We start from the raw sequence: 14,057 nt of genomic DNA, 5'->3' as shown, positions 1-14,057 counted from the left end.
TAGCAAGCAGTGGATCACAAGCGTCGTCATCGTCGCCTTCGGCGTCCTCGTCGTCGGACTATGTGACCCCCCGACCTCTCCGGTACGGCAATTTACGCAACGGCAGCATCCTAGCCCTAATATTGCCAGGCCAGTGCCGGGAAGTGTATCGTTCTTGCAGTTAAACTGCAACGGACTTCGTGGCAAGATGGATGAGATCGTGGACTTAATGAGTCGGAAGAGCATATTGGTCGCAGCTATCCAGGAGACAAAGCTGACCAACACCTGCAGCTTGCACAGTTGTCACGGTTTCAAGGATCGCTCAAGGAATGGAGGTGGGGGATTGGCCTTCGTAATACACCATTCCGTGCAGTATAGACCTATCTCGCCTGCGCTTGACGCTAGTGACCCCTACATGGAATGCATGTGGATAGCAGTCAGTGGCACTGTCAAGATAGAGCTATACAACGTGTATATACCGCCGGTTGGTAGCTGTGTCCCGATTCATGGCCAAGCTTACAACCCCGACATATGTGGGTTGCTATCTGGCCATAATCGTCTGGTTCTAGGCGACTTTAATGCACATCACACGTCATGGCATTCTCCCTATAAGAAGGCCGATTGGACTGGCTTCAGAGAGTATACCAACCGCCGCTTCAGTGAACTGCCACTTTGCCCTTTGATATGCTTTAGGCCGAGAGGAAATTCCGAGACATCATTAAGGCAGCAGCCGCTCGCTTTATACCAGCCGGTCGAATACCCCAAGTGCGGCCAAATTTCCCGGCGCAAGCAGTGGTACTCGCAGACGAGCGTGATGGGATTCGTGCTATGGACCCCGCTAACCCCAAGCGAGCTGAATCTAGAAATAAACAGGGTTCAACGAACACAGGCGGAATTTGTGGCTGGAACACTTGGAGCAATGTAACTAAGGCACCGGTGTAGGCAAACTGTGGGCCACTGTTAAGTCACTCTCGAACCCCGGGTGACGGGATGACAGGACCTCAGTCACTTTTGGCGAGATAACCGTGACTGATCCGAAGAGATTCGCCAGGTTGTTCAACCGTCAATTTATTGTGCATCCCGAGAGAGACAGGGCAAGGAGGAGAGCCATTCGCCATATTCGTGGTCTCCGAGCCGATGAACAGCCATCACAATTTACCGTGGGCGAAGTTACGAATGTCATCCGTGGCGCCAAATCTTCTAAGGCGTTGGGCCCCGACGGAGTCTCTACATTGATGTTGAAGTATCTGGATTCACCTGGAGTTGAGTACCTTACCACTGTCCTCAACCTGTCATTGAACACTCTTATAGTTCCCGATGTCTAGAAAATGGGCAGAGTGATCCCGCTACTGAAGCCTGGAAAAGACCCGAGTTTGGGGGAATCGTATAGAGCGATCTCCCTTCTCTCACCAGTGGCAAAGACGCTTGAGGCATTACTCCTCCCGAGCCTCGTAGGAAAATTTCCATTCGCCGAGCATCAACATGGACTTCGGAGACTGCACAGCACAACAACAGCTTTGCATGCCATCACCACACACATTTGTCGTGGCTTCAATCAACCCAGGCCTTGTGATAGGACGGTCCTCGTGGCACTGGACCTATCGAAGGCATTCGACACGGTCAGCCATGCCAAATTATTTGAGGACATCGCCAACACGTCCCTCCAGCCAGGCCTGAAACGTTGGGTCGCGAATTATCTGTGTGGTCGCCAGTCATTTGTGGAATTTAGGGATAAGAAGTCGAAACACCGTAGAGTGAAACAGGGAGTTCCCCAAGATGGGCGATATCTCCGACACTGTTTAACCTCTACCTATCCTCCATTCCACCCCCTCCAGACGGCATAGAGATCGTATCATATGCGGACGATTGTACGACCATGGCATCAGGCCCCCACCCATTGATGACATCTGCGATAGGTTGAACGTCTACCTCAACGAGCTTGCCTCATATTTCGCTGCAAGAAATCTGAAGATATCCGCCACCAAATCTTCAGCCACACTGTTCAGTACAAATACGCGTGAGGTGAATACTGAGCTGACTGTGATGGTCGATAGAGAAATGATTCCGACCATCAAGGGTCCCAAAATACTTGACGTCACATTTGACAGCTCCTACACTTTTTCCCCACATGCCACAGCAATCTGCGATAAAGTCAAAAGTAGAAACAAGGTCCTCAAGTCACTCGCTGGCAGCACTTGGGGTGCAGACAAAGAAACCTTGTTGACCACGTACAAAGCAATTGGCCGGTCTGTGGTAAGTTATGCAGCGCCAGTGTGGTCTCGTCAACTTTGTGACACGCAGTGGAATAATATTCAGATCTGCCCTCCAAACTGCGACGGGCTGTCTCCTCAGTTCTCATGTGGACCACCTCCATCAGGAGACAAAGATCCTACCAGTGCGAAGACATAACAACATGCTGTCAAAGCCACACCTTTTGGGCTGTTATCGCAGAACCCATCCAAATCATCATCTTGTTGATAGATATTCACCGCCCAGAAACCTTAAGGTAGATCTACATGATCTAGAGCGTGAGGTTCAGCGCTACAAGAGAGAACCTCTAGATCAAGCGGTATATAAAGCGGGTAAACAACATTCATGCAGACACGGTAGCAGATGCGGTAATTGGCTACCGAGTGAATGTAGTCCTTGATGAACGACAGCCACCCATTGCACCCGAAGAAATCGACCTCCCCCGGCAAACCAGAGTGGTTCTGGCTCAATTACGTTCCGGCAGATGCAGCCGCCTCAATTCCCACAGGGCTAGGATTGATGCCGACGTGCAAGATGTATGTCCCGATTTTAACCAGGGACCGCACGATACACGTTACATGTTTAACTGCCTGGCCAGACCCACTTGACTCAGACCCAGATCCCTGTGGACGCACCCCATCTTAGTCGCAGAGTTCCTGGGTCTCGACACTCAGCAGAATCAAGCAGACGAAAGATAGAACACAATAACAGCTACAACAAGAACCTCTTGACTTCGAAGGTCGGCAGCATGCCCAACTCTACTGCTCGTGAGTTAAAATCGTCTGACACTATGTGGATGTCATCAGTCTCTCATCGTGAATTGCATCGCTGGGAGTATCATGACAACTAAACAGCGTAAAGTCGACGAACGTAGCCGTATTAGCTTTATCCGATTCTCGATTTAACCGTTCAGTGGAGCGGAAGTTTTTGTTATTTCACTCCGCAAGAATATTCTTAACCCGTAATAGGTAGTTATTTTTGGGAAAAGTTTAAGTCCCTCAAGGATAGCTAAGATAGTTTTATTCAATAGGAGGTTGAGGAGCGGCAGATCCTGAGCCCGGGAATAGGCTTCGAATGGACTACAAAGACCCAACAGCTGGGGTGGTGATATCAGGCCGTTGCAGGTTGCTACTGAGACCTCGACTGGTGGAGCGGCTGCGCCCGGCTCAAATAGCCGACAGTCACCTGGTTCGAGTCTTACGGACAAGGCCGAACCTATTTAATCTTCGCGTGCCTATAATTTTCCTAGGCCATCGGCCTTCTCTGGCAAACCAATACGCTCTTTAAGAGCTTGGAATAAAAAAAGGCGCATTACTCTAAGGCTTATTAAGAGGCTTGGCGCGAATGATCCTAAAACTCTCACCGATAAGGAGAGAGGCTTCCTTTATTGGGCGGTGATCGGTTTATTTAGGGTCTTTAAATATTTATGAACGTTTCTGTTGGGATTTGATGTAAGTGTCGAAGGGCATAAGTGTAACATGTAACAAATTTCAGGCAAACACTTGGCACAGATATTGGAAGTCATAAAAGTACATGGTCAAAATTTCAGCCAAATCGGGAATCGGTTTATACGGGGCTAAATCAGTTTTTACACCCACTAAAAAAATTTGAATTTTGAACAGTGATATTGAATCCCAAACCACCGTGCGTCGCAACAATAAACACATAATGCATAATCAGTTATGATCCTCTGAAGCAGATCTAGGTGATCGCAGACTGAACCCAAGATTTAAGCAAGGTCAGCAGGACAGGCGGCACAAACTTGGTACAGGCCCACGAATGGCAGGGGCCAATTTTATATTTGTTTATTTTCTTAGCAATACATCTTACGGTGATTTTAGGATTGGCCAACACTATTTTCTTCAATTCATTTCATTCAATTGTTTTCGTCTGTTGTTTACATGCTAGGGCTCCGGCACGCTCTTCACGCGTCCTTCTGATAACATTTTGTATAATCCATAAACGTTGCTTTACTATATACCAAAGTCAATTAATTTTATATTTTACGTAAAATTTGAATAAGCTAAATTCGAAGGCAAACCAAAAGGCATCCACTGGTCATAACATTTATTTGAAGTCCAAAGAATCATTCAAGTGCTAGGGCTTTCTCGTGGTGCAAAATATATACACCACTACATGGAAAGTTATTCTCATATAACCAGTTCAAAAAAAAGGCGACGGTGTTGTTGGAGACTTTCAGAATGTTGGTTGCGTGAAATTATGTTATCGTTACTTTCATGATGTGTGTTTCGTTATTCCTGATGATGAATGTCAGACAGAAATACAAGATTTCAAAAAATTTACATCAATCCACCACGACCATGAGTCCGAATCAATACCAATATACATAATTTGTTTTTCGCCCGAACAGTTCCTATTTGATGGACTTCCGGCAAATTTTTGCTCATCGACCTGTCACCCAGAAATTACAAAGAAATACCACTAAATACTGCTTCATACTGCACTGCACCCCTTTTCGATCCTTATTACATATTATTTGTTTGTGGCGCTTCTAAAGTACTCCCGAATGTAGTTTACGCTCACCGAATAAAATGGATGATCAAGGGTGCCATATGATATTGCTTTAAAGTATTTCTAAGAATTTAATGTCATGACATCGTTCCCTTGACCAGTAGCATTTAATTAAATAATTTACAAAACAATTGTACTTATGAGCGTTCAGGGTCCCCCCCTAACCATATCAATGAACTCAGAAACCGAATAATCACCATAATTTTCAGGGACAACCAATTTGAATATGAAATGGATTTCTAAATTTTTTATTGTTGGGCACAACAACTATTGAACGTAAAACTAATCTCGCATTAGCATTCTATTCGGAACATAATTTAATCGATGTTGTTGTGACGGAAAATCATTTTGTAGATATGCTTGGGAACATAGTACATAGTAAACGAAAGTAGGGCCATATATGTACATATACACAAATATAAGTTCGCATGTACGTCCTCGAGTATACAACACATATTTTTTTTTTTTAACAATTACTCTTTAAAGATGATAACCTTTTTGACAAATTCAAAAGTAACGCAACATTTATTTTTAGTATTTGGCTCATCTCACAACATTGTTGATGAAAGCTTAGCATCAACTCACCCATTGGTGCTGATTTTAATTTCCTTTCTACAGACTCCACCACACACGCGACAGCTGGCCATACGATTGAATTCTATCAAAATCTTCTAAGGATCAATACGAACCTTTCGCATATGTATATGGCCATAGAAAAAAGAAGCGCAAGCTTTAAATTAACACATAACGTGCGATAATACCTTCCAGCGTGGATCGCATTTGCCCGGTATCTCTTAATAGGCAAACAAAGGATAGTGGAAAAGAATTGCTATGATATTGGAGCTATATCGGGTTATGGATCGATTGGTGGCATACTTGGTTTGTATATTAAGAAGCTTAAGAAGTAAAATCGGAAGATTGGCAGTCGTTTTGAAGGCCACAGGAAAAGTCGTTGTGAAAAATTTCAGCCAAATCAGGCATTAACTGCTCCCTCTAGAGCTCAAGACGCGCAATCGAAAGATCGGTTTCTATGGGCTCAAAATATATATTCGGCAGATGGGTTTAAAGGAGAGCGATTTCAAAACATGGACGAATAGGGTACATTACACTGAAATAAAAACGGTTGATTGCATCAATGAACGTATTGCATGGATTTTTTCATTGATGCAATGAAAAGTTGCATTAACATAATAAAATGTTCCATACATGCAATGAAAACTTACGTTATTTTATGAATGAATGAAACGAAATTCATTGATAGAATAAAACCCTTTATTAATAAAAACAAGTAGCAAAGGCGTTAAGTTCGGCCGGGCCGAACTTTGGATACCTGCCACCTCGGGTACATATGTAAACCACCTTTCGTCAAAATCCGGTGAAAGCTGTATACCTTATGCCTCAAAGCAGCTATATAGAAAAGTGTTCCGATATGGACCAAATACTTATAAGTACAAGTCATTGTTCAATTGTGTGTAACAAAATACTGGTCTTTTAATTAGCTATATCTTAAAATAAACCGATCTGAACCATATACGGCAAAGATGTCGAAAAGCCTAACATAAGTCACTGTATGAAATTTCACTGGAATCGGATTATAAATGGGAGATATCGGTCTATATGGCAGCTATATTCAAATCTGGACCGATCTGTGCCATATTGCAGAAGTATGTCGAGGGTCTTAACATTACTCACTGTCCCAACTTTCGGCAAAATCTGACAATAAATGCGCCTTTTAAGGGCACAAGACCTTAAATCGAGAGATCGGTCTATATAGCAGCTATATCCAAATCTGGACCGCTCTGGGCCAAATTGAAGAAGGATGTTGAACGGCCTAGCACAACACACTGTCCCAAATTTCATCAAAATCGGATAATAAATGTGGCTTTTATGGGCTTAAGACCCTAAATTGGGGGATCGGTCTATATGGCAGCTATATCCAAATCTGAACCGATCTGGGCCAAATTGACGAAGGATGTCGAAGGGCCTAACACAACTCACTGGAACAAATTTCAGCTAAATCGGATAATAAATGTGGCTTTTATTGGCCTAAGACCCTATATCGGCGGATCGGTTTATATGGGGCCTATATCAAGATACAGTCCGATATAGCCCATCTTCGAACTTAACCTGCTAATGGACAAAAAAGAATCTGTGCAAAATTTCAGCTCAATATCTCCACTTTTAAGGACTGTAGAGTGACTTCACGGACAGACGGACGGACATGACTAGATCGTCTTAGATTTTGTTCTACAAAATTGAACAATGAATTTTACTTATTAGTCCACTCAATGTCCTCGCAGAATTTGGTCTAAATCGGACGATATTTCGCTATAGCTGCTATGGGTTCATAAGTTACGCATTTTTCATTTTTTTTATTTTGTATTATTTATTAAAATTTTATTTATTGTAGTCTCTATACGTTTTTTAAATTTAATTTAACTGAGAAACTTCTTGCTGTCTAGTAATGCTGTTTGAGTTATTTCATCATTCAGAAGACTACCAAACATGAGATCTTGAGATCAAATCACCACGTCCAAAAATGAATTTAATTATTGAGTAGAAAAGTAATAAGTAGGGGGAATGGCAGAAAAAAACGAGAGAGCAAAGCGAGCGTCAAACGAAGAAAATAAAAAAAACCCCCACCAACCATCAAAGGTGATGGGTATTGAGAATGAAACTTTTTTATTGCATAAATGAAATGATTTCATTACTCCAAAGATAAATGTTCATAACATATATGAACGTTTTTCATTGTATCAATGAAAATGTATCATGGCAATAATGAACATGTTTCATTGATTTGACTTAGTGATTTATGCAATGAAGCCCTACGTTGGCTCAAAATCTATGACAAATTTCATTGACAAAATGTAAGATTTTATTTTTGTCACGAAGCTTTTCCTTTCAGTGTAACAATATATTGGGTTGCCCAAAAAGTAATTGCGGATTTTTCATATAGTCGGCGTTGACAAATTTCTTTACAGCTTGTGACTCTGTAATTGCATTCTTTCTTCTGTCAGTTATCAGCTGCTACTTTTAGCTTGCTTTAGAAAAAAAGTGTAAAAAAAGTATATTTGATTAAAGTTCATTCTAAGTTTTATTAAAAATGCATTTACTTTCTTTTAAAAAATCCGCAATTACTTTTTGGGCAACCCAATACTTTATGGGGTCTTCGACCAATATTTCGATGCAGAATTATGACGTTGTTATACCATCCACCATAGGATGGTGGAGGATATGCTGTCACATATTTTTATTCATATCCTAGAATGGACAGTCAAAATACAAATGTGTAAGAAGAAAACAAGTAAAAGCGTGCTATGTTCGGGCGGACCGAATCTTATATACCCTCCAACATGGATCGCATTTGTCAAGTTCTTTGCACAGCACTTCTTTATAGGCAAACAAAGAAAAATGGATAAGAATTGCTATGCTATTGGAGATATATCAGCTTATGAACCGAATCACACCATATTTGGCAAGTATGTTAGAGCTCCAGGTAGCACTTATACGGTGAGGTCATGCAAAACAGCTGAGTACAATACTTTTTGATTTTGCAGTAAATCCAAATACCAAAGGCTTGATAACACAGCTGTGATTTATTTCTACAGTCATAAAAATATGTCCTATTTGATCCGATATTCTACACATTAGCAACAAAGCAGTGTTACAATGATGAGAATACAAAAATAAAACACATTTGAAGAAGATACATAAGTTGTAAAACAAAGTTAATTTCTAAAACCACTTTGAGAATTAAATTTATAGCATTTACCACTCAAGGTACTTTCGTTGGAGGTAGATTTTCGTTGTTGTGCTAATGACGTTACCTACCTCTTAACTGTACCATGTTAGAGGTCATAGAAACTGTCACTGTGCAAAATTTCAACCGAATTGGATAAAAATTGCGCCCTATAGGGGCTCAAGAAGAAAAATCGGGAGATTGGTTTATATGGGAGCTATATCAGGTTATAGACCGACTTAGGCCATACTTGGCATAGTTGTTGTCAAAACAAAAGATTTCATGCAAAATTGTAGTCAAATCGGATAATAATTGCGCACTCTAGAGGCTTAAGCAGTCAAGATTCGAGATCGGTCTATATGGCAAACCGGTTCGCTTTATATGGCAAACGCTCAGGGTCTGACATCTGACTTTTCGAAGTATTATTTAGCAAGATGTGAATATAATAAAGAAAACAAATTAGCATATGATAGTTATTTGAATAAAATTAGAAATCAAATCCTATTTTTTTTACAAATTTGTGAATTCAAAGCGCCGCTGTAATAGTTTACCGAACTTTCTTAGATATAAAGCTAAAGTTGCTGATAACGACTCAGGTATTGCCGACATCTGTGCAGACTTTTTTAGCACTACTTACTCAGATAGTTATTATGATTTATGTAGAACATATCCATAGACAATCAACAATTCAGCTTTTATAAACGTATCTGGGATTGGCGAAAACGTAGTACTTGAAAATTTAAGGTCACTGAAGATAACTTTTAATCCTGGTCCAGATGGAATTCCATCGAACATTTTAAAGCATTGTGCTCTCGAACTTTCATATCCCCTTTATACACTTTTCAACAGTTCATTAAAGCATGGATATCTGCCGGAATTGTGGAAGCAATCTTATATAAAACCGTTATTTAAAGCCGGAAATCGTAATGAGGTTTCTAATTATAGGGGCATTTCAACTTTGAATGCTATTCCGAAGCTATTAGAGAAAATTTTGACTGACACTATTTCACATCAAGCCTCTTCTATATTGTCTCCCTACCAATATGGGTTCCGGAAATCGAAATCGACGATAACAAATATTTTAAAATTTACTTGTTTGGTCAACGATGGCTTTAGAGAACGCTATCAAACGGATACTATCTACACCGATTTTAGTAAGCATTTGATAAAGACAACCACAACCTTCTGTTAAGAAAAAATTTACCTTATTGGTTTCAGTCCCTCTTTACTAAAGTGAATCAGATCATATCTGACTGGACGTACTCAAAGAGTTAAATTTGGTACTGCAGTTTCCAAATCAATTGTTGTCTCTTCAGGTGTTCCACAAGGAAGTCACCTTGGCCCTGTGCTGTTTTGTTTGTTCATCTCACGATCTCCCTTTTACTTTAAAGCACTCGAATATTTTTATGTAAGCAGATAATGTAAAGATCTTCAATTCGACGAGAGTCTCTGATGAACAGTGTTATCTTCAGTATGATCTTGATACTCTTTATGAATGGTGTAACCAGAACTTTATGGAACTTAATATTTCCAAATGCAAACACATATCATTTTCAAGAATAACTTCTCTCGAAACTAGCTACTTTTTGGGTTCCAATCAACTTGAAGTAGTCTATAGCTTCAAGGACCTTGGATTTCTTCTAGACCAACGCTTAAACTTCCGTCAACACATCTCAATGGTTGTAAACAAAGCACATCGTGCTCTTGGCTTCATGAAACGCTGGAGTAAAGAACTTAATGATTTCTCTGAGACGAAAAATTTATATACGTCGCTAGTCAGAAGTAATCTCGAATACGGTTCAGTGGTATGGGATCCGTACCAGAATATTCATTCTGATTTGATAGAATCGGTTCAAAAACAATTTCTATTATTTTGTCTCCGTCGAAATGGGTGGGACAGTAGTCCATTACCTTCATATGAGTACCGATTAAATATAAAACTTCCTACATTAAAAAGTCGTAGAACCATGTTAAACATTACGTTTTTGACCAAATTAATTCATGGCCAAATAGATTCTCCCTTTCTTTTGAGTAGAATTTTCTTTAACGTTGGCGGCTGTATCAAAACATGGACCGATATGGCCCATTTACAATCCCAACCGACCTACATTAATAAGAAGTATTTGTGAAAAATTTCAAGCGACTAGCTTTACTTCTTCGAAAGATAGCGTGCTTTCGACAGACAGACGGACGGACAGATATGGCTAGATTGACATAAGAGGTCACGACGATCAAGAATATATTGTATATACTTTATGGGGTCTCCGACGAATTTTTCGAGTAGTTACAAACATAATGACTATAGTGGAGGGTATAAAAATTAAATCGATTTGGAACATACTTGGCACAGTTGGTGGAAGTCATGACAAAACATCTAATACATAATTTGAGACAAATCGGATATGAATTTCGCCATCTAGAGGCTCAAGAAGTTAAGATCCAAGATCGGTTTATATGGCAGCCATTTGTGCAAAAGTTCAGACTCCTATCTTTATCCCTTCGAAAGTAGTGTGCTTTCGACAGACGGACGGACATGGCTAAATTGACTTAGATCAATAATATATATACGTTGTTGGGTCTCAGATGAATATTTCGATGTGTTACAAACGGAATAACGAAATTAGTATACCCCCTATCCTATGGTGGAGGGTATAATAAAGGATGGGTTTAAAAAGTTGTGTCTTATCTTTGTGCCAGACGAATGCATATATCTCGCACGCTTTCGTGTAATTCAAGAGTTTGCTTGAACAGTAATTCGAGCAAAAAAGGAACTATTATTTCGACGTATAAATGAGTTCGTCGTTGTCAAAGGAGCTTACAACTATAGTTGATATTTACTTTCTATTATAATAGAAAGTAAATACCAACAATTGCCCAGATAGACGAATGTGAATCAGAGTGACTGAATTTTATTCGCCTGGATCCCTTTTCTCGACATCGACAAACAGGCTTATAAGGTGCACGCCTATTAAATTGCCATCGTAGTTCATTGCCAATAAAGTTTTTTCCCAAAATTAAACGGACTTCTTATAGGATACAACAATTTCCTAAGTTGTTGCGTAAAGGCAAATCGGAGAAGTTCACAACCGCTTTAGGAATCAGCACACAGGAAATCGCAGGATTGAATCAAAAATATATTTAAACATGTGCTATCGGGTTTCATTCCCTCAGTTTTGAAGATAAATTGAATTAGAGTCGCACATAATTTGGTCGACATACATATTTTTAATTAGCAATGCAAATTGAGTAGACATATCTATATCCACACAACATATAAATTTCCTCATTGATTGATGTATGTGTTTGTGTAAATCTATACGTATTCCATTGTATAAACGCACGGTCTTTGTATTTGTCCAAATGTCACCCAATACCACATTTACATGCAGCGTTACTTAAAGGCACATAAAGATACTCAAAGCAGCGGCCATGTGGCTTTTTAAATGTGCCCATCAATTGAGTTCAGTCGGCTTCATTATGATAATAAGACTTGATTGATTTCGAAAGGCTGTTTCACTCGATTACTGATCAATTGAACTATTTTTTTACATATGCCACAATAAGCGTGTTTTATTCAGCAAGTCAGCGAATACGTTGGCTACGTTGACGAAAGTCGGGCGGAGCCGACTATGACACTCTACAGTATCGAATCTCTCAACTATGAATAGCCTATTAAATTGACGCTATATATGAAAGCTATGTCTACATCTGGTCAGATTGAGGCTACTGCAGTCGTAAAAGTCGTATATCTGCAAATGCAAATTTGCAAATGAAAATTCAATTTAGGATCAGGGATAAAATGCTCACATATCAATGAGTGTTGTCCGATTCAAGATTAAGCTCAATGATAAGTGGCTTCCTTTTTATAGCCGAGTCCAAACGGCGTGCCGCAGAGTAACAGCTCTTTGGGCAGAAGTTTTAACATGGCATATAGCCTCACAAATGTCGCCAGCATTAGAAGATAACCATCGTTGAAAAATTGATTTTCGGATGTTCTCGCCAGGATTTAAACCCAGGCGTTCATCGTCAAAGGCGGACATGCTAGAATCTGCGCTACGGTGGCCTCCTCATATGGGGATATATCTCAATATATTTGGGCACTATATATAATACTAGCTGGCCCGGGCCTGCTCCGCTGCGCCTTCTTTTACTTGATATGGAACAAAAATTTCCTTGGAATATTTATTTTAGACAATTAAAGAGCTATTAGTGAAATACCATGCTACGAAAATAGTATATCGCTTGACTCATAGTTTAACAATATAAGTGCCTTTATCTGAATCATATATAATCTTTATTGGTCTACGAATTTAAGTTTGAATGTACGATGTACTCCATTCTTAAAATACTTTATTTCAGCCCGTCATCTCATAATGCCTGATTTAGGGGTATTTTCAGGGGTGAGGGAGTCCCCCATACACTTGGCCCTGAAAAATATCAGCATCGTGCTCTTCTCTCAAATACCATTTATTTAACCCCCATATGGCAATATGGGGTTTAAATAAATTGGTTTAGGGTAGTTTACACGATGAGGCGTCTCCCAAACACATGGCCCCGAAATAGGTTATCAAATTCGTTTTCTAATCTCAAATACCTTTCATTTGTGGCACATATTGGCGTGGTTGAAAAATTGTTACCCTTTGGTGGGTGTTTTGGGAAAGGGGTGATGCCCAAAATACATGGTCATACATTTGGATATCAAATTCGTATTCTACTTCCAAATATGGGGCTCTACCTTTATTTGAGCCCCATATTTCGATGGTCAGTTAAAAATTGCTGTTTGTGGGGTATTTTGGGAAAAGAGAATTGGTCCCGAAAGTGGGTATCAATTCTTGCTCTACCCCCCAATATCTTTCATTTAAGCTCCACATTGACATGGTCGGTAAATATGCCCGATTTAGGGGTGTTTGGGGATTGGGGTGGTCCTCAAACACAAAGCCCGGAAAATAATATATCAGCAACGTACTCTATTCTCATATATCCATATATCATTTATTTGAACCTTAAATTGCCATTGGTCTCAAAATTGGACCTTTCACCTTTCATTTGAGCCCCATATTGCAATGGTCGTAAATTTGTCCCTTTGGGGGAATTTTTTGGGGAGAGGCTGCCCCCCGAAACACTTGGTCCCCTATTCGAATTCTACACTCAAATACCTTTTATTTAAGACCCATATTCCCATGGTCAGTATATAAGTCCTGTTTGGGGGGTGTTTTGGGGAAGGGGTGGATTCCCAGAAACGCGGTCCTACATTTGGATATAACATTCGTATTCTACTCACAAATACCATTCATTAGAGTCCCATATTGCCATGGTCGGTAAATATGTCCGATTTAGGGGTGTTTTTGGGGTTGAGGTGGTCCCCCAAACACTTGGTCCGACAATTGGATATCAGATACGTTTTCTTATCCTAAATACCTTTCATTTGAGTCCCATATTGTCGTGATTAGTCTAAATATATAATTGGTATGTTTAAGGGTGTGGCGGCCCCCCTAGGTACCCCATCCGAAATTTAGATACCACCCATCTCCGAGATCTGGCGTTTCTGAAAATT

Source organism: Stomoxys calcitrans, chromosome 1 (assembly GCF_963082655.1).
Source record: "Stomoxys calcitrans chromosome 1, idStoCalc2.1, whole genome shotgun sequence".
NCBI lineage: Eukaryota > Metazoa > Arthropoda > Insecta > Diptera > Muscidae > Stomoxys > Stomoxys calcitrans.
The sequence above is the reverse complement of the archived record's forward strand: the minus strand, read 5'-3'. Positions refer to the sequence as shown.